This window comes from Canis lupus, chromosome 3, assembly GCF_048164855.1.
Source record: "Canis lupus baileyi chromosome 3, mCanLup2.hap1, whole genome shotgun sequence".
Classification (NCBI taxonomy): domain Eukaryota; kingdom Metazoa; phylum Chordata; class Mammalia; order Carnivora; family Canidae; genus Canis; species Canis lupus.
Window position 1 is genome coordinate 29923791 of NC_132840.1, and position 22329 is coordinate 29946119.

The window sequence follows — 22329 nt, forward strand, 5'->3', positions numbered from 1 at the left end:
ACACATAGTGAGTTGCTTGATCAGGCAGGGCTTCTCCAGAGACACACTGGGGGAAGAAAGGAAAATAATTTACCCACAGTCCCTTCTTTCCTTCCCTCCCCTGTAGGGTCTTAGCTCTTGTGTTCCACTAGCAAACCCTGGTCAGGTGATCTAGAGAGACAAATGGGTGTGGCATCCTCACTCTTGTTGGACCTCCCAGGCCCACTCATCTGTAAAGTTCACATGCCTGAAGCACACACTGCCTTGGACTTCACATTTTGAATCTATCTGACTCAGTTTCCCCTCTGCAGTTGTCAATGAGTCTTCTTCACAGAACCTACAAGTCCTCCAGGAATGTTGATCAAAGAAGACCTTTCCTCCAGAGGACTTTGCCGGATCCTCTCAGCCACCACCAGCAAGTGAAATTCTGGAGTGGCCTTCTTAGGAGGTAGCTTAGCAGGGCAGTGAGTAGAGAGGAGCTAAAGTAGGACCACTGGATCCAGGTCAGCGTGCGTGACCATGGATGAGTTACTCACCTCTCTGTCTCAGTTCCCTTATCTGTAAGGCTGGGAGGTGCCAATGCTTCCTTCCTAGTGTGGTTGTGAGGGGCAAATGAGGCAGTGCAAGTGGTAGTGGTATGCTGAGGGCCAGATCTGTGGTCAGGAAGGGCTCTGTCCCTCTTGTGGTGGCACCATGAAGGAGAGGGAGAAGTTCAGTTCTTGGAGGGCTGTACACTGTCTGGCCTTAAGACATTTCTTTCTTTCCCTCCTCACCTTCAGCAAGTTGCCCCACTGTCGTACATTGTGCCTTCTTGCTTCTATGTGATAATATGACACAGAAGGTGACTGCCAACCATTGCAAGATGCTACTCACTTTGGGAGCCACACCCGTAGGCGGTTGGCAGAGGCTTAGTTGTCAAAAAGAGCCCTTTGTCAGAAAGACTGACACATCATCTTTGGCCTCCTTTTCAGAAGAACAAGTGAAAAATTCTCATTTATAAGTGCAGCATCTGCTACCTGGGTTGGACCATCAGGAAGAGGTGGGTAGGACGTGTCCAACATGGAGGTCTGGGATCAATGGAACTCAACTGGGAAAGCTTGGGTCTGAGTTGAGATGGTCTCTCTCATATTCCCCTAGCCCGTTTACCTTTGCCCCTGGGCTCCTGGCCATTTGCACTACCCCTGCCCTCCAACCACAAGAGACAAGTCTATGCCTATTGACATTCAGAGGAAAAGCCCCAGTGTCACACTTCTCACCCAGTGTGACCATGGAGCTTCTCTCCACACACTCTTCCAGCCTGACAAGCTGGGGCTTCCCTCAGAAGGTGCAAACCCCACACCACCCCCGCCTTCTGTGCTCTCTCCCAGTGCCACATCATTCCAAGTCCGTTTCCTGTGTCATTGATTCCAGAATGAGATGTTCATTTGCTCTTTGAAAATAGCATTCAGAGCCATTCAAACAAGCCTCTTCGGCTCAGATAAATCACAGAGAATGGAATGAGAGCTCAGAGTTGTTTTTCATTTAGCGGAGCCCCGCTCTCCTGGAAAGCACCCAGGGCTTCCCAACTGAAATACAGCCTTCTTCTTAATTTCATTCTGCAAGCCCCCTGCCCACTGTCAGTTTGATTTAAGTGGTAATTCAATCCCAAAGTGAGCAGCCCCCTTTCAATGGTTCTCATTACTTTTCTGCATAATGTTATCATATATAAGGACCTGGGCTGAGGGACACTCACACCCCCACCATTACTCAGACACAGTGCCTGGTCTGGGAGCTTGGTTGGGGTCTGGTTTGGGGAATCAGGTATCTGTCTCATTCTTGGGAAATTGTGGTGTCATTTCTTCTCTCATGGGAAGGACAAAGCTCCGCTCATGATAAAACTTCATTTTTTTTCTCCATGACCCAAAGTAATATAGTATACTGAGGGCCTCTTACTACCTGGGGAGGGCACATGATAATCCAGGTCACAGACTGAACCACCTCAACAGGTAACAAAGACTTCTATAAGGCAAGGATGAAGCATTCTCAGAATGCTTGGGTGCTCTCCTGACTCAGCTGCCTTTGGTGATGACAAGCCCCACCAAGCCTGCTGGTACTAATGAGACCAGTTGGAGGTGGTTTGTGTTCCTAGGAAAATCTAGCCTATGTCCATAGTTCATTCAGTGTCATTATAAAAAACTCAGGATCTTGTAATTTTTCAAAATTCGTTTGTGTGGAAGTGTTCTCAGTGACCACAATCTGGGTGATTGTCTCTACAGCCATCAGCAGGATGTCTACACAGCTAGCTCTTGTTATCAAGCCAAAGAGAACAAGTGACCCAACCGTAGCATCTCCAGCACCAAGGAGAGCTCCAGGGGGTTTCCCCTAGATAGGTGATGAAGCAGAGGGGCAAGAACCAGAACAGTTAAAGTATAGACTCCCTCTGAGTCACAGATGGATGTGGCTTCCTCTGCACCCTCTCACCCCTGCCTCTGGCTCTGGCACATCCACTCACTTCCCAAACCCTGCAAGCCCAGAGATTTGGCTGCATCATTTCTGCCAAGTTCAAATCCTGATAGTTAGGATGCACAGATAGATGTGAAGAGGGAGTACAGAGCATGGGGTCTGGACAGATCTGAGAGAAGAGGGTCCTTTCCACATCTGGGCTTTCTTGTCAAAGGTGAGCAGGGGGAGAAATGTGAAGAAGAGCCAGCTGGGTCACAGGTAGAGTTTCCAAAAGTGTTTGCCTCCTTCTTGATTGGTGCAGCAGAGCCTAATGGGGCATGCTGTGATGCTGCAGGGTGGAGCATACAGGAGCAGGATAGGGAGCTCAGAACATCAGGGACAAAGTGAAAAGAAATAAAGAATCACAGATGCAAACACGGGGGCGGGGGGGCGGGGAGGCACATCTTTGCATTGGCAGCTGCTCCCAGTGAAGAGTGGTGTATTCAGAGTTACCTTTCTTCCTAAGTTTTATGACAGCATATAACAGTGGCAACTGCTTCACCTTTGTCTGGAAACCTGAAACCAAAATAAAAACACCATTCTGGGGACACTTACTTTGAAAAGGAAGTTGCATCTCCTTCTGAAGTCCAGCTGGGCCTCCAACTAGAAACCTAGCTGCCATGGAGGGAAAAGTTTGTGCCACCGCTGCTCCAGTCTTCCCTGGACCAGCCCCCAGCCTCACGGGGAAGGAGAAGGAGCTTGAACCTCCTTCTGGATGCACCCGCCAACCCCCTCTCCCCACACTCTTTCTTAGAGAAGATACAGAACAAGGTAAGGGGACATAAGTTTGACTAGTGATGGCATCGCCCTCTGACTCCCCAGTGTTCTGGGGTGAATTGTGTCACAAGGCCGAGTCTTAGCTAACATTAGCTCACAACGAGACCTTATTTGGAAATATGGTACTGTGGCTATGGCAAGTTAATGAAGTCACATTGGAATGGAGTGGGGCCCTAAACCAAAAGAACTGGTATCCTAATGAAAAGGGGAAATCTGGACACAGACACACTCACTCACACTTGCACACACACACACACACACACACACAGAGAATGCCACAGGAAGATTGGAGTTCTCCTGCCACAAGCCAAGGAATGACCAGAAGCCAGGAGACAGGCTGGGGTCAGATGCTTCCTCAGAACCTTCTTGCTCACACCTTGATTTTGGACTTCTGGCCTCCAAAACTATGAGACTATAATATCCTGTTGTTCTAGGGCACCCAGTTTGTGGTACTTTGTTCCAGCAGTCACAGAAAACCAATAATCCAGGTTGAAAACCAAAACACAAAACCCCAAACCAAACCAAACAACAAAACAAAAAGGAAATGTGGAAAAGGGAACCTATGCTTTGCTTCTGGGGATGCCACAATGGCCTCCTGACCAAGTCACTGTTTTAGGGAAGATTTGGTGTGGGTCAGTCCTGGAAGCCAATCGTGGCAGACCAGAGGTCTTGAATGACCAACATCCAGTCTATTTAAAATTACTCTCTGCAGAAAGAAGCAAACTATAATTTCCCTAAAGCAGGGTTTCTCGGTGAGGAAACTGTTCCATTTGGGGCTGGGTCACTTTTGCTGGGTGGGGGGGCGCTGTCCTGTGCATGACAGAGGTGTAGCAAGATCTGTGGCCTCTATACAGTAGATCTCCAGATGCCGGCAGCACACCCCTCCCCGGCTTCAGTGATGACCAAGGCCAGATTTCACCTTAGGGGGAGGAAAATCCACCCTGATTAAGAGCACACTGTCCTAAAGGAGCCCATCATGCTTTCTTAGACTCCATGTTCTTAATTCTGAAGCTAATGATCAGGAGTGAAGCCGGAACTAGAGAGCCCTTGTAGACTAGGGGGCTGTGGGACCTAGAAGTGTGCAGTCTTTCTCAGCCATTCCTTTGGCTGGTTTTGTAGAACCCAATGCTCCCTTTGATTGTTAGACTCCTGAATTGGCTTCCTCTTGAGTAAAGTGACATGGGGACCTACAGCTCCCCACAAACCTATGTTCCTGCCACCTTGGTCCTTGGGAGTTGGGGCAGGACAGATGTTAATGAGATCCTGTGTAATAAGCCACACCATGGGACACTCAGCCATCTCCCTGCGGCTGGAGAGAAACCTCTCTAGCCATCCTCCCACACCAAGAGGCTTCTGCTGTGTTTGTATATTGGAAACCCCTCACAGTCAACTCTGCCAAATTCATTCACCCATTTTGGGTCCCCATATTTATTTTCTTGGCTTGAGTTCAAAAGCAAGAGCTCTATGCATTAGTAAATGGATTAGAATTAGTAAAAGGATACTAGAATCCCAATTTCCTCCTCTCACTGGTGAGTTTATTTTAATGGTATCCAGGCTGTTGATTTGTTTAAATCAATTAAATGACCAAAGTGGTATTGTTTTTTCTGCTTGTTAAAGACAGTTATGTATCCCATTCATCAACATGTCTCAGGGCATTCAGCCCCTCACTGATTCAGGAGAGGATTTCCCTGGGGAGCCCGTGGTCACTTCAGCCATCTGCCAGTTCACAGCCTCAGAAACACATGGAAGCTCCTGGAGTGTGTATGAGAAGCAAAGACAAAGGCATCACTTTAAGATAAAAAGGAAGCTGATGGTCCTGTGTGCTGGAGAAGGCAACACATAAATTGTCTATCGATTCTGCAGTGGGTATGGGGTGGGGGCAGGAGATAGAGTGCTGCCTGCTTTCCTGAGCTCATTAGGGGGAAGGAATGGTCAATCCTAGTTGTAAGGAATGCTTTCAGTTATTGGACCACCTGAATCTTAAAATGTTTTATTTTTAAGAAAAGATGGTTTAGACTTTCTTTCTCCAGTTCTGTAGACCTTTGGCTGATGTGCACATCAGCTCTTTTGTGTTGACTGATCCCTAGTAATCATAGCTCCTGGTTGCATCCCTCTTGTCCTTCTGGGGTTGGTTCTTGGTCTTGGCAATGGCTTCACCCAACAAAGAAGACTGGAAAACTTAGCAGAAGGTTAATCATGCCATAGACACTTTTTTCTGGGTGGGGTGGGGTGGGTGAGGTTGTGGTTGAATGAGGGTGGACTGGGTGAGGTGCTGGGTCCAGCATAGTCCCACCCATCCTAGGCTAGAGGCAGTTTACAAGTTATGTGCCTTCAGGGTGACTTGGTCTATCCCATCCATTAAATGGGACAATTGGTGAGGCATATTACTTTGGTGGTGTGTTCAAATAATTCCAAATATTTGAAAATACATCAGACATGTCCGAAGGTGCTTAGCAGATATCGAATGCACTGAGGCCGAACAGTGTGGCTTTACTGAAAAGAAGGGTGCCTTATTGTCTTTGTTTTCTTAGACTAAGCCTTAGTACCAGCTGGTCTAGGGGCATGAAAACCTCAGCAGCTTGGGTAGGGACTTCACCTTGACGTCTACATCAGGATGAGCAAAGCCCCCGCCTCCATCCTGCAACTCCTGAAGGTGGAGAGCAGCATCTCTTGAACTCAGCACTATCAACATTTTGTGCCAGATAATTCTTTGGGGGGCTGTCTTGTGCATTGTCAGGTGTTTAGCAGCATCCCTGCTTTTTCCCAGCAGACTCTGCAGACATTGCTAGAGGTTCCTTGGAGGCCAACACTGCTGTGGTGAAGGACTGCTGTTCTGGCTGTAGGACGCTTACTCACACAGAAATAGCCTGCTCTGAACCTCTGTAAATTCTGTGTGCTCCATGGGACTCTTGGCTCCAATAAGGAAGGCCCTTTGGAATTTCTTGCCTGCACATAGGCACACAATTATAAGCTTTGGGGGCTATCTTATTCCTAGGAGGTGGTTTCCTCTGCAGGAATCTCTGCAGATGTGAGCTGGACTCAAACTGTTTCATAAAAGTGAGATGGGAATGCCCAAGGCTACTCTTGTGGATATTTGTGGTCTCAAGCACAACACTGGGGAATCATTTCAATCTGTCCAGACTCAGTGACACCCAACCCCAGGACCCACACATGGAGACCCAGAAATGTTTTCTTACTTGTTGAGGTAGGAAAGCTTTGTCTTGAAAATAATGATCCAGGGAGGAAATTTTAGAATCTGTGAACTATGGCATAGAAACACAAATGCCCACATTCTTAGAGTTGGTCTCAGATAATATTGTTAAAAAAAATAAATGAACAAATAATATTTTTTTAAAAAGCCCTTTTGAGGTCATGGCCTCAACTCATGGCAATTCTTTTTTCATTTTTTTTCCATATTATGGTTTTTTTTTAATAGCAACATCAGAGTACTAAATATACACAGGAAAGTTGATATAGGTGTTGCATGTACAATGTTTTCCAAATACATAGCTTTGAGATACAGAAACAACTTAAAAAAAATTTAGAATAAAAGTTCACCTGTATGGAAATCACACCCAACCCCCCACCCCCACTCAAATATATCATGTCATTTCTGTTTATTAACATGATTATGATATGCATTTAAAGAAAAACACAACAGTAAACTACAATAGTTTAACTTTCAAGAAGATGGTATATAAATACGTCTATAAGGACAGTTGTGGTATAGATATATGTATAACACTTAAACAGAGAGGCTTTCGTTTTGCTGTTGAAAAATAACAAGTGCTCCATGTAAAAGTATAAATAAACAGTTAACAGTTTATTGTATCAGAAAATAATTTAGGAAAATCAAAATAAACCCAGCTTTACTATACATGAGGAAGGGGGGGGATAAAGTTCTACAACATTTAACTTAAAACCTGTGAAAATAGGCCATTTTGGCCATAAGCATTTAATTTCTCATCCTGTGGTTCAGGGTCATGATCTGTGAGTTTTCCAGTTCCATGGGTGAGCTGGGGAGGAAGAGGAGGAGGAGAGAGATGGGCCTGTCTTTAAATTTATGTAACTAGACATGGCAAATTCAAGTGTTATTTAGATGCACTAGGAATGTGGAAAATGGAAATGGATCCTTCTGATTCTCAAGGTATGTGTCACAAAGATGCCCCATGTGAAAAACCCAGCCAATAATCTGGATGCTTCTCTGAGTATTCTCTTTATCTCACCCAAATGCCCAGGTGTGCCAATGGCTTGGTGATGTGAAAGTAAAACATCCAAATGGTTGACTGCCTTTTCCTTCCTAGTGGCACTCTAATGATCAATGATGAGTTTAGTCAATGACAAATTAAACCAGCAAAGAGGCGTTCCAAAGCTAATAGGACTTTTTTTTGTATAAAACATACATAGGTGCCAGATTTGTCAAGTGTGCAACTCCAGAGGGATCTCTGCAACTGGTCCTCACTGGTTCAGCATTGAACAAATAGTTTCCACTGAATGAAACAATAATTGAAGCGTTTCAGATATTTCCCTTCTGTTTGGTTACTGGTAGTTTCTAAATGTTTTGCAGTAAACATTTATTCCTTCTGGGAGAAAATGTAAAAATAATGTAAAAATATGATCCATGTTTCCTCCAATGTCCATTTTAACACTTTCTGGGTTTAACTGATGTTCAAGAAGAGTCCTGATCAATAGCGTGTGTAGAGAGACTGAAAACCTTAATCTATGGCTGATCCATACCTCAATCACAAGGTAAGTAAACTTAAACAACTTAGCAAGTTAAGGTTGTTAAAGATTGGGGAAGGATTTGTTGTTGTTGCTCTGCTTTTCATTTGACTCATTTTAACTGAAGGGTAACTGAGTTCTGGGCTCCAGCACTCACCATCTTACTTTGCAGGGAAGGTGAGAGAAGGAAATGATCCAGATGGGGCTGCCAGAAGAAAGGGAAAACAAAACAACACAAAACTCTAGTCTTCAAGAAAACAATCACCTGGTCACATGTTTCCCCTAAATCTCATTTTCATTCCAAATTCACAAGTTCCCACATGTCCCTCTCACCACGACTGGTGAGTGTTTCTGGGAGCAACAAATGCCATGGATGTTGTTCTGTCTTCCCACCGAGAAGTACAAACACGGGGGTCTCTGAAACGTTTGCTGAACCTCAAGCCATTCCATGTCATCTTGGGCTGGGAATTCATCTCTAAGAATTGGTTCTATGGTCAGTTGACTGAAAACCAACTTTGCCAAGGACCTTTCATCCTTCTGAGGAAGAAACCCAAATGCAAGTGAAATGGAAACAAAAAGCCTATTTTTTAAAATGTGTCTGTCTGTCATGACAGTTCAGTTCAAGGAGTGTGTGACCAAATGTGGGATCCACCATGCCCGCTGACTTTTCAAAACCAGCTGCCCATCCCTGTTTTTAATGCCCTTCACTGGGAGAAGAGTTGTGCTTTTATGCAGAACTGGTGTAGTACCTTGGAGCACCTTAGACCCCTCCTCTCTGGGACTTCCATTAAGTTTGTGTTTTCCTGCTATAAACTCATCAAGAAAAATGCTCTAGTTGCTTTGTAGACCTTAAGTAGTAGGTACTCACATAACATATTAAAAATCTATATGCATAAGAGAGAAAATGTTGAGTGGAGTTCCCAGCCCAAAATAGACCTTGGAGGCAGAGGGGAGGGTCCCTTCCAGTGGCAGTGGCTGCTTCACAAAACTTGGTCAAGAACAGTGCTGCGGGCTTACTGTTACACCCTTCCATGGACTTCAGCAGCTTACAATGTCAGCAAAGCCCCTGTCTCTTACTCCTGATGGTCTCCCAGAATTTGGAAATCGAGGTTGGATGTTATAATGGCTTTGAGATTGGCCCTCTTGGCTTGTAATGATTGAAGAGTGAAGAACAGATGGTTGTCATAGAAATGGGACAGTGGCCCAGGAAGTTGGTATAGTGATATCTGCCTTTACAGTTCCTTGTATAATGATTTGAAATCATTATATGAGGGTCCGCAAGGGGTTCCCCTTTCCTAGACTTTTGTGGCTATAAGTCTTCATGGTACAAAGTACCATGGTGCCAAAAAGTAGATGTTAGGACTGCATATAGTGTTCTAGCTTCTCCTATGGCTAATATTCTCTCCGATTCTCTGGAAGCAATAACTTGCCGTATTTAGCCAGACTAGCAAGAATTGACAGGTGCCAGCCCAAAAGCTATAAGCATCAACACTAAAGAATTTTATCGCAGAATTTAAGAAATCTGATAAAGAATAACCAGTGTGATCAGCTGAGTTAATGTCCACATAAGAATGAAGCTTGTAGGGATTTGTTATTTGGTGTTGCAGATATTTAGATGTTGATTTATGTGTGAAAACCCAGGTCTCCAGGGGATTCTATTTTAAGAAAGAGACCACCTGGGAAAAAATTAATTAACTTTCATACAGAATTTCCTAAATCTGATCCTCTGCATCATTCTCGCCACACGTTTTTCACCAGATGTTTTATTCTGAGATTCAAGATATTGGCAAGAGTTAACTCAGCCTCAGGGGATGTCTCAGCAACTCTCTTCGCTTATTATATTAACCTATTTAATTTACACTATTCATGGTACATGTGTGTGTTCTGATTCTACCCTACACAGAAAACATAACATGACTATACATCCACTGACCCCTGCCCCATACTTACTAGCTGTTTAAACTACCCCTACCCCACATAAACCTACGTGTCCCAGATGGGTAAGTTTGGCCAGCTTAAACCATGTCTCTTGATTCATTCAAAATTATTCTCTTGATTCTATGCACACTAACTCTTGGAGCATTTGACAAAGAATCAATCAAGTGGGAAATGCAATGGAAAGATTTATTTTAGCATTCCAGCTCCAACACAGACACATATTATAACCAAGTTGACTATTCTCTTCAGTTGCCTTTACATCTGGGCATGGGCTGTGCAATTACTAGGGTGAAGTGCAGACCTGTCACTGGCATGATGTCTGAAAATCCATGGAGAGAAGCCACTTGCCTCCACGTCCCTGCTGTCCATGCACTACTGCCTTAAGGAGCCCATGACAAGCATCTGTCCTCCTGCTCCTGGGTTGTTCTGCACTCATGGTGCCAATGCATGCACAGCTTTCTCCTCTGCTGCAGCCTGTGTGTTTAACCCCCTCCAGCCAAAGTGAAATGAAGTGGAGGGGAGTATGTACAAACACATCAGAGCCTGGCTGTCTGTTCTGGTGTGGCAGCTACTCTGATTAAGCACAAGCATTACTAATGGCCCTTTGGCAGGAGGAGAGATTGTGCAGAGTTGATTCCTCAGCCAGGGATAGTCTGCTCACATGGTGACTGATTTGAATTCTAGAAATTGAGTATCCTGTGTTTGCTGGTTGAGATCGTTCTAGAATCATCTGAGGTCAAAAAAGAAGTTTACTTCTGTTTGCTTGATGACTGGGGTGATCTAAACAATGATGATTCTCTGCCCACACCTCTATTTACCCACTTCGAGTGTAATCGAATGGAAACTCTAACCCCCAAATGCAAAACTATACACAACCATGCTCCACACTTTTTGGAAGGAAGGGCAGGCAGCATATTTCAAAATGTCAAACAACTATTTAAGACCTCGCCAAAACCCCACAAATTATGCTGAGTGTAACTAACACAAAAATCTTGGCTCAGAGTAGGGGATGAAGAGCAAGTTTGTCTTCATAGCCGGAAGCACATCGATGTAAAATAAGTCAGGAAGAATAATCAAAAACTCTCAGATGGTGAGAGTTTTGCTCATTTATGTGGGCTGTGCTATTTACATTGGAAAACAAACAAACGATCAAAAAACAGTATGGCATAGCAAATTGACAAACTGCACCAAAATAACCATTCCAAAATTACATGAATCATGGCGTGTTTTGGAGTATCTGCTTACTTAAAAGCAGATGTTGTTTAAGAAGTACGTTGCTAAGTGTGATCAGTATTGAGGGTGAGCTTTGGAAAAGGCAGCTGCCTTCTCTTCTCATACTAGGAGGAATGACTCTCTCTGGGCCCCCCAGTCCCCAATGGGCTGCGTCTCTGTCCTTGGATTCCTGTGTCTTCCTTGAGAATTGGTTGACCTAAGTAAGACTTGGCAATGTACATATGTGCACAGGAAGGGTCCATGGAGAGAGGCAGTGGTCAAGGAAGAGGGAAGTTCATCATTTTGCTTCTCTGCTTCCCCTGTAGGGCCACTCCCTGCCAGAATGGTGAGGAGTTTGGGGGGAAATGAGGTGGATGATTTGTAATGACTGGGACATCTCCTCCTCAGCATTGCACTGCATTTTCATCCAGAAGGTAGGAGCAAGGTTTCCTTATTCACTTCAACCCCAAACCAGCCCTCCTTAAGCAAGTGACGGTTCCCAGGAGACACAAACAGCCCTTCCTTCTCTTCCTGCTATCATTTTGCCCCATTCTCTTCCTGTCACATATCTCATTCTCTGGAAATCATTAATTTTTTATTCTATGTTAATTATCTGCCTCCTCCCAGAGTAGAAAGCAAAACCCATTAGGGTAGGATCGTGTCCATCTTGCTCTTCACCATGTAGCCAACATAACAGAAGTTCAAGTCTTTGCATGAGCAGATGAATGATAAATTCGGGCAAGCCACAAAGAATTGCTTCTCTTCCAACTGCCTCTGTGAATAGTGTCTTCTTAAGGGGCTCATGCGCTGAAACAAGGGTGGCCTCAGTGCCCTTCCCCACTGTGATGTGTGGGGTGACTGGGTGGAGACAGGGCAATGTGGGGAAGGACAGCTCAGGGAGGTGCCGACACTCACTCATGCTGGGACCTCCTTGATGAGACAAGATGACGGTGTCACAATACAGACAAAGAAAGGTATGGATTGATGTAAGTTATGGGAAGACCCAGCCTGACCTGACAGGGCTGCAGGTCCCGACTCTGAACCTCAGCCCTGGCTCCTCGTCTTATCTCCCAAGAGACTGGGGTCAGCCCAGCTTCCTGAGCTGCTGATGAAACTGGACAATCTGGGAAAAGAAGCAAAAAAAGATGGAATAACTCCTCGGACAATAAGAGTCAAATGGAGACTTACAAGGCAAAAGGGTCAATTCTCTGATACGTGCATTTCCTTGATATGACAAATGGGGATGGACATCCTCACACAAAATTTCAAAAGACCAAAGCCTATACAGAAGATTCTGCTAGGTGCTGAAATGTGGCTGAGAAAGAGCAATGTATCCGTAAGAAGGAAGAGTGCTCGAAGATGTCAAAGTCATGGGAGTAACTACTGAATTCTCAGGTGTCAAATTCAGAGTTGGTGGGATTTGCTGGTAAGTCCATGTTCCTAAGTTTCAAATGCTCCATGAAGGATTGAGATAAATATCTAGTCAAATGCAGCATGAGATGTCCACCCAAATTCAGGATGGGGAAGGACCAGACACACTTGGGAAAACTCAAGGCTTCCTAAGTGGTGTGTCCTTCCCACGCAAGAAGAACATGGATTGTGGAGACTAACAGCCCTCTGATGTGCCCCAGGGGTCCCTACACTTCCACACCCCGTGAAATCAGGCTGTAGCCAAGGAGACAAATGCAGTGGGCACATGGCTGGGCTTTGCCCTAGATGTTACTGGAATTCGAGCCCAGTGGGGAATGACCAGGAAGCCTTCCCAGCCGAGCCTGGAGCCCCTTCCCCTTGGCACTCAGAGCTTGTCAACAAAAGTAATTATACTCATTATTTCAATCAGATAAAAATGACAAATGCACAAAGATTAGAAGTAATTAAGCCTAGAAACAGACTTGACTGGACAGCAGAGTGCCCAACACCCAGCCCAGTTGTTCCAAAAACTTAAACAGTAGATGATGGACAGTGCTCTGTGTGCCGGCAGGGGCCTTGACCTTGGATTTCAGTCACCTCAGGGATGAAATAGAGATGAACAAAAATTGGAGGACTTACCAAACTGTAAGGCTCTTCCTCTGAGTGCTTTTCTTGAGGGAAAAAATATCTACAGCAAATTAAAGACCAGGCAGATGGAACTCTGGCGGAGCACTGCAGGCCTGCAGGAGGCTGAGGAGAGCAGTGGGCAGAGCAGAGCATGCCCCCCCACCCTTCCGCTGCAGAGGCACGGCCACACCAACCACATGGACACACACCATGCAGGACGTGTGTGCGCAGGTCCTGACTCTGGAAATCCTGTACTATCTCACTTTATAGACGTTCTCCTGGGAGAGCTGAATTCTGTAAGCCTGTTCACTTGCCTCTACTATCCTCTTGTATAGAGATGATGCTTCCACGTTTCCAGGTGACCATTTAAAAACTAAAATCCCTACACACACTCCCTCCATCATCATGAAACAGTAGCCTTCACTGAGTTGGATTTGTTTTGACAGATGTCAACTCAGAACAGACTTCCTGGTGGGGAATGTGCAGGCATCTCTTGGCCGTGCGTGTGTGCAGCGCCCAGCCCCGCCCTGAGCATGTGCCCAGTGGGCTGGGGCTATGTGTGTGTTGGGGTGGGGTGGGGGGCTTTGTTATCGTAAGTTTCCTTCAAAAGCTCGGCATCACATGGCATTTTGGAAAGAGTTCAGGCATCAGGAGTGCAGCCCGAGGTCTGAGGAAGGGGTTGAGCAGCAGTCAGAGGTGTGGACACCAAATTGTGGTGTCATGAGGAATCCAGGTTCCTGTTGTTAGTGAGCAAACAGATACCCTGCCATTACCTCCTTCTCGGCCAGGCTCCCTGGCTCAGGGTGTCAGAGAGTGGAGAGCAGCTTCCATTGCCCTAGTAGGCGCAGACAGCTCTTGCCTCATGCTCACACCAAGCTGTGCCCACCTGAGTCAGGAGGGCCTCCATGCCACCTCCAGCCACCTGAGGGTAATGAGATGGATGATGGATGGGGAAACGTGTGCCTTCTAGTGTCATGCAGGTGAGCCCCAGGAGATGCCAGTGGCAGGTGTGTGTGTTGTTTCCATAAGTGCTGAAGCTTTGGGAAATGACAATACCAAAACCAAAACCAAAACCAAGAATCGGACTTTCCCAGATGGTAAGCCATTCCAAACAAAATAGACCTAGCACTATGGTCTTCTCCTCCCCTGACATCGCTTTGCTCCCCCATATGCTAGGAGGTGCAGAAGTACATTTCAAGGTGTACTAGAGGGGAACTGAGTCTGATGGAAGAAAGAGGTCACCAGCCTGGCCAAGAAGTGGGCACAAGGCTAACTGCCCACCTAACCTTCAACCTTTTGACCTGGTTTGCGGGTCATTTCACGAGATGGGTTTGCACACCCTACTGGTGAAATCATAGTCACATGCGGGCCATCCATAGAAGACAGGCCACATGCACCTAATCTGGGCTCCCTGTGAGGAGAAAACAAGATCCAACGGAGCCTCCCATCCCTTACAGTGCCCCTACACGCCGCACAATGGGGCACCAGGGCACTGTTATATGGCTGGGACTGGGATGGAGTTGCCTGCCCCTGCTGTATTTCCAACAAAGTATGTGTGGTTGGGATTCCCTTCCACAAGGCTCCAGCCTGAAGTCCCTATTTCCACTGGGAAGCCCCATTGTAGGATTCTTGATGGCAAAACACAAATGTTGATCAACCAGCACCAGCAAGAGACACAGCCTCTCTGCTACAGTCACCATCAAGGTTCAAACTCATGCTTGGGTTCTAGAAAGAGCAGCAACCTGTCCACCAATGTGTGTGGAAGAGAAGTGAAACACGCCCCGGCACAGCTCCCATGGGGGTAGCCTGGGTCCCTCACACATGGAATGATTCCTCCTTTTCAAACAAACTGGGGCCCTTGTATATTTTTGGGTTCTGTTCTGACATACGCACACACATTATAAGGATATATTCCTTTAATTTTTGGAACTGGAAAATTTTCTTTAATTCGGTCTATGCTTGTATAACACAAAGATGGTCAGGAATCCACCACCCACCCAATCTGACGCTCAGCCCCATTTGTAAGCAGCTGGCTACATAAATGTGTGCGTGGCTGTTAGGTAGCTTCTTCAAACAATTAAATGAAAAAAGATCGTATTTATGTGTCTCTCTATATATATGTATGTATATAAAACCATGGCATTCTTAATTCTGGCCCAAGTTAATAAATGATACATCTAGTGCCACTCACCAAATACCAGCAAATGCAGGATGTGTCATTGAGGGGTCTGTCTGCGTGGGTCCAGGCTATCCCCCGGGATGGATGGCAATGGGATACCAGGTCACCAGAAGGAATGTGCTCACTCGTGGAACTGCATTTCCAATAGATGCATATATATGCGTGTACGTGTTTGTGTGTGGCTATGTGTGCATGTGTGTGCCTGTGTGTGCGATATGTTGCCAAAGTAGAAAACACCAGTTTATTCTGTTCATACTAAGCATGTTAAATAAATCAGATTTTGTAACCGATAACATTTTTTTAAAAAGGAACATTGAAGATATTCAAAAATTGCTACAGTACAAAAAAAGTGTGTGTGTGTGTCTGTGTGTATTTATATATTTATATATGTATATTAACCAGAAATAGCGACTCTATTGGAAGATTCCCACCCCCCATTTTCTGTAAGATTTCTACGCGTGGTTCGCTTGGCTTCGGCTTGGTCACCAAGTCTTTCGGGTCAGTACATGGCACATAATGGTATTATTGGCACAGGTTCAGAATCAGTACAAATCCCAGGCTTCAGGTGCTTCCTGCTGGCCTTCTCTGTCTCCAGCTTCTTTCTTGCTTTTCTTCTTTCTGTTCTCCAAAGAAAACTCTGGCAGAAGGCAGTCCCCCATAGGCGTGAGCATTTTTATAAAAATATATTTGGCCTATAGCGTCCTGCTCTTTGAGCTCCCCACCGGCAAACTGAAGCGGTAGGTATGGGGACCCTCCCCGTAGAAAGTTTAGTTTTAGGTTTTGTGTGTGTGGTTGTTTTTTTTTTTTTAATTTAATTTTTTTTTTTTTTTTTTTTTTTTTTACAGGTTCACCAACGGAATCCTGTGTGGAAAGAAAACAAGAAGAGATTAAATAGTAGGGAGCCAAGGGCAGGATGAGTCTGTGCAGCCCCTCTGAGCCTCTGCAACCAAGCCCCAGGCTGCGCGCTGGCTTACAGACACCAGTGTCCCCAAGCAGGCAGGGTGTCTGCCAGCCTTGGGCACCAGGAATTGGTGCACATGCGAGGAGTCCCAGGGACCTCGTGCTAATCATAGTAATTGATGAAGGGGCTGTTTCTTCTGCCCACATCAGGAGTGAGCCTGCGCTTCCTAAGAGGGGCTGGGACCACCCCTGCATTAACTATGAGGGTGCCAGGCACCCCAAGCCTGTGGGACTGAGCGCATCTAGCACCACGCTGAGTCCCTTTCCAGCTCCTACCCGCCAAGAACGCAGGTGCTGCCCACTCCATTTATGGATGGTGGGAAGCAACAGAGTCCATTTCACTCCACTGCTCAGCTGGAGGCTCAGTGAGGCTGGGACTTGGAGAGATTCATGGACTGCATCAGAAAAACCACATCCTGGGTCTCCCCAAGAGGTGATCTTGCTGACAACAGGAAGAAGGTGAGTCACATGTGCCTGCAGGCCAAGTTAGCTGACTGCGAAGGAGGGGCGGCTCTTACCCAGCCCGGGCATAGCTTCAGAAAGTAGGAACCCCAAAGTCTTCCCGCCCCCGTGACAGATCTCAGAGGCCAGCATCTCCCAGAGAGTCAGGGAGCTACGGCTGTTCTGGGCATGGTGGTGGGTGTTGGAGCACGTCACGGCTCAGCCTGGAGGCGCTGTTGCTGGAAGGAGGGGGCATTGTTTCTCTCTGCTGTCACTTGGAGCCCTCTGCACCCACAGTTACAGGAAATGAGGACCTGCAAACAGCATAAAGGGGGGTGACACTGCACCCTCATCTATGCTGGTGACACAACTAGAATGGAGGCAACAATTCTAAAATGAAACACAGAAGGACACGGCTGCGGCTCTGGCATCTCCGTAGCACCTTCCGGCACAGCGGCCAGCCTGGCCCCATCCTAGTCATAGGCTGAGCTGAGCACGTTGGAAAACAGGGTCCTGCGCCCGCCTCTGCTCCTCAGGGTGGGAACTGTGAAGATGGGTTTCTGCAAGCTCCCCGGGAGACCCTGATCACGTGCCCGGCCTGGGCTCATTACCCACTAGGGGGTAGGGTTCTTCATCCTGAGTCAAGCCCGTGGGATTATCCTCCCCGGGAATGAGGGCTTCAGGGCACCCAGGCTGGGGCAGGGTGGGGGGCACATCTTTAGGCTTCAGGCTGCAGGAACTCAGACCCCTCTGTACCGGGAGCCTGAGCACAGTCTCCTCCGCCTGGGCAGGGGGTATGGGGGTTCATTTCCTTTCCAGGAACCCTCCTGGTCTGGACAGGAAGGCAGGGCCCCTGGGGGCCTCCTCACCTCCAAACGACACATTTGGGCAAGTCCAGGAGGCCTGAATAGAACATCTACTCATCTCCTATGGGGCTGCCCACTCCACCGTGAGCGGTGGGAGGGGGGGCGGGGGGGTGTCATGTTGTGTAAAGAAATAGGACATCTCACCAGATGGGTGCCACCACCCTCGGCAGCTGTTCTCCAGCTGTGCTCTGCACTTGCTCACCTCCACTTTCTAGGATGGGGTGGGGGTGGGGGTTTAAAAAATGAAGCCATTATAACAGAGAGAGATGTCCCTCCTGTGTGTCTATCTTCATTCTAGTTTTTGGAAAGCTAAGAATGTGGAGACAAATCTTCTATGACTCCACTCATATGAGGTCCTAGAGGAGCAAAAAGCATAGAGCCCGAGAGGAGAAGGAGGCACCAGGGGTTGGATTGAGGGGCGGTCAGTGTTTCATGGAGTCAGAGTTTCAGTTTGGGACGATGAGGAGGTTCTGGAGACAGGTGGTGGTGATGGATGCATGATGTCGTGAACGTGCTTGATGCCGCTGTGCTGTTAAAAATGGTTAAAATGGTCAGTTTCACATTATGGACATGTTACCGCTTAAAACTTAAGAAATGTACATCAAAAAAACATGGAGACACTGAAGCCTGTGCCTGGTGAGTGTCTGGTTTGAGCAGCTGTCCCCTGTCCCAGCACGATGACGAGCAGCGCCCCCTCCTCACTGGCAGAAGGTCCTGCGTTAGAGCACAGGTCACACTAGCTGTCCCCGGACGGAGGGAGGTTTCCTGCGAGAACCTTGGCAGGGCTGCTTTCTGATCCTTTATTCTGAGCTTAACCAGACAGATGGAGGTGCCAGACGCTGCTTCACCCCTCCCCTCGGGCCAGCCATCTCGTGGGGGGACATCCGTAGGGACTTCAGTGCTTCTGCCTCTTTGCCCTGCATCCCTTTGCCTCAACGTTCCAGGCAGCTGCCTGGCCTCCGATGGCAAATCTCTGACTCTGTGTCCTTCGGGTTTCTGTGGTTGGTCACCTCCCTGGGGAGGCCTTCCTGGATGTCCCTTCCTTTCCTAACTGTGATCTCTATTTCAAGTTTGTCTATTAGAGCGTGCTCTTGTAGGATGAGCTGCACGGGCTCTCACTTGAGTGTGTATGTGCCATGTGTCGCCCCAGCTGTCACAAGTCCTGCGAGGTCCACCTTGGCTCGCTGGGGCTCCAGCTCTGTGCCTGGCCTGGGGCCTTCAGTACTAGATGCAGCTAAGGGAAGAGGCATCTGTGTGGAAGTAGCCTTGTCCGCAGCCCTTGAGACTAAAGCCTGAAATGACCTTCACGTGCTGCCTACAGGTGGATTATGACTAGGAGAGCCTCATGCAAGGGTTGACAGAGGGGCCCTTGTGCTGCTCGGGGACAGAGCCTCTTCCAAACCTACAGGCATCTGTCTCTACCCAAAAATCTCAGGATGAAGAGGCAGAGAGAGAACGAGAGGGAGGGAAGGACAGGGACATGGCTCCAGCCCTGTGCCCTGAATATCCACTTGAAGAGCAGTACTGGCTTCCCGCAGAGGTTCACGGGTTCCCTGTAAGGGGTTCCAACAAGGGTGGCATCGCCCTGATAGGACAGGAGGAGGGCGTAAGGCTACCCTGGCCACCTTCCATGTCTGCCCTAGGTTCCTGCTGCTTGCACTCAGCTCCTGGGAGGGCTTGCGGCTTTCTGTTCTCAAGGCTTGGTGTGTGAACCTCCCAGCTGGACACTGACCCTGAGAGGGACCAGAGAGGGACGTGCATCCCAGGCCAGTCGGGAAAGATAGCCAAGAGAACCCCTCCACCCCCACCCCCACGTCCTGGCTGGAGGAACGTGGCGAAGGCGTCCACACCTGGTTCCCGGCCAGAAAGAGAAGCTGTGCCTTGCAAAGTGATCTGAGAGATTGGGATCTGGGATAAATTCTGACTTTGGAGAAACTAGTGCCCTCTGCTGCCTGGAAAGAGATTGTGGGCTTGCCTGGCCCCACCAGCAGCCAACCACATGGTGGGTCCCAGGCTCAAAGATAAGTGACTGCTTTTGCAAAACAATGAACAGACTATGGCAAGAGGGCCCTGGAGCCACTGGCTGCTAGTTAAATTTCTCCGCATCCTGAAAGGGCTACTTTGCCACCAAGTTTGCCTTGCTGCTGGTGCTCAGCTTAGATCAGTTTGCAGAGTGGTCTGCATGCTGCTTGGAAAACAGTGTTCCTCTGAATTGCAAAAGCTGGGTATTCTGTTAATGTATTTTTTAGAACAAAGCGGGAAGGCTCAGGTGCGTTTCTCGGGTTTTATTAGTTATGTCTTCAGTGTGTTTTTGAAAATAATAATAAAACATGATTTATTTCTTACTGGCTTCAGATGCGAGAACTTTTATTACTTTTTGGGCTCTGTGGGGAATAAGTGGCCTTGGCAAATGCAAAGATCTGAACACTAATGAGGTTTTCTGAAGTTTACTTGTTATATGAAAAACGACAGGAAATTAGCCCAAGAGCCAATGGCAGGCAGGTGTCCCCGGCCTTTTTCCACGGAGTATGGAAAAGGCCAGTTTCATGGTGTCACATCCAGAACAGCCAGGTGCCACTCTGGAGGTGGTCTGAGGCACGAATTTGCTGGAATCTACTGTAGAGGCTAAATAGGGAAGACAGGGTGAACACCTGCCCAGATTGGGGTGCTGTGTCCCGGAGTGCAGGCACCACCACCCACCTGCCTGCAGGGAAGCGAACGTGGCCACCTTTGGGTCCCACATGTGTGTGGGGGTTAGCATGAGCCGACAAGATGGTGTGCTAACAAACTGCTATATCATCATTAAAAATGCATTTGCAGAGGCTTAAAAGCTATGCAAGAGATAAATATCTCCGCTGGCTCTTAAACCTTAATTAAATGTTTTAGTATTAATTGCTATTTATTTAAGGGACAATAAGTACCCTAGTAAATCTGAGCGATCTTCCTGGCCATTCTCCGCTCGATGCTCATGTCCAGGCATTAATTGCAAGAATCAGGGATACTTAGAATCCGAATGCTTTCCTCCCCGTGAGTGATAAACAGTCTGTCCGGCACATGGTGAAGGAATCTTTAAGAATTTATCAAAGGCTAACAAGACTGCGTGGCCTTCCTGTTCTGCATCTGTGGGAACAGGTGGTGGCTGGAGCACCCAGGTGTGGCGGCTGCTCAGGGTGGGACTCAGAGTAGGTCCTGTTGGCTCTTCTCATCTCCCCAGACGGCTCACCTGGGATCCACAGTGAATGGGGCAAGATGCATCACCTCCTACAAAGGGAGGTGGTCCTGAGAGAGCTGCTGGGGTGAGCTGGCAGGTGGGGTCCAGACACCCCAAGAGGAACGTGGTCCAGGCAGGGCCCACCTGCAAGTAGCAGATGGGGAGAGCCCACCAATAGTCCATGGGGTCCTTTGAGGCTCTCTGTTGCTAGAAGAGAGAACTGGGACACAAAAGCTTTCTGGAGCAGAAGAGTCAATAAAAGCACTTTTTTCTACTTTTTTTTTTAAGTCAGGGCTGTGGCTCCCTGTTCCAATGTGGATGAGAAGGCTGGTGGCTCAGGCTTTTGGGCACTCCTGTCTATGTGGTTTCCGCCCTGCAGAATTGAGATGAATGTCCCAGGATGCCAACTTACTGGGAAGGCCCATCTTTAGCTGCCACCGACTTTCTTCCCACTTGGGGTTGGGCTGGGTGTGGGACAGGGGACAGAGCCAGGCCACCTGGGGGTGATCTGGCCACACCACTTGCAACCTGACTGACCTCAGGCAAGTCACTTAACTGTTTCATGCCTCAGCTTCCCCTCTGTAAAGTGGCATTTCTGGCAGAACAGTATGAGTCCCTAGATGTAAATAGAGTGCTCCATAAGTACTCTCTGAAAGTCCATGTTAGGGCACCTGTCCCCACCTCCACCAGCAGGGGCTCCCTGGAGCATAGGGCATGCCCACTTCCAGGCCATGAGCCTACAGCTCTTGAAAGAAGGGAGCAGAAGCCTCGATGTGCAGGGCCAGATCAATGTCTTATGCTTTTATGCATTTTTAAAATCCTAACAGGGATGCTGGCGACCACCAAGCCATCCTGCAGAGTTTCACCAGGCAGGCGGGAACTCCACTGCTAATAAGAAGCTCCCTGTTGCTAGCCTGGTTGGAACTCCAACAGGAGCTCTGTCCCTGGCCTTAATGAGGTGAGTCACATTGAGGAAGTCAGAGGCACGAGCTTCTGATGGATGGGCCATGCAGGTGCATCTGGCCCTTGAATGATCGGGAACAGAGGGCATCCTACCTAACACGCCTGCACAGCCCCAACAAAGGCCTTCGGAGCGGGTAGGGAGGAGTGCTTTCCATTCTAATCTAATCATAGTTCTCTGCCCGATGGCTGAACACCAAGCTAAGCAGGTCATTTTGGCTTCAGGACAGGAAGTGAGGGCTGGAGATTTGATTTGGAGCAAACATTCGATTCATTAGGGCTGGATTAGGACTGACTCGTTGAGTTCTATTTCTGAAAGCCATAGGCTCCTCCAGCTGCCCTCTCCCCCCGGACTCTGAGCTGAGAGCTGGCCCCTGAAGGGGCACACCTGCGCCCCCCGGGGAAGCACCTGCTGCCCACTCGGACAGTGATTCCTGCATTGGGAGGCAGGCAGAAGGAAGAAGCAGTATTTTCAGATACTGATAATGTCCTAGAAACCGAGTTCCCTACTCAGGGAAGGGATCTGATGTCACAGAGTATCTGAGGATGAGAAAAAATGAGGATCC

At 47.7% G+C, this 22329-nt stretch overlaps 1 protein-coding gene across 4 annotated transcripts in view; it reads right to left on the reverse strand.

Annotated features, from left to right (window-relative positions):
- Positions 1 to 7033: 7033 nt before the first annotated feature.
- AJAP1 (adherens junctions associated protein 1) overlaps positions 7034 to 22329 on the reverse strand; it is a 124340-nt gene continuing 109044 nt past the window's right edge. For 3 of the 4 annotated variants that reach the window (XM_072819934.1, XM_072819933.1, XM_072819931.1), the window contains exon 6: positions 7034 to 16186. The gene's annotated coding sequence lies outside the window, so the exon portion shown is untranslated. The other variant, XM_072819932.1, reaches the window with a different exon arrangement.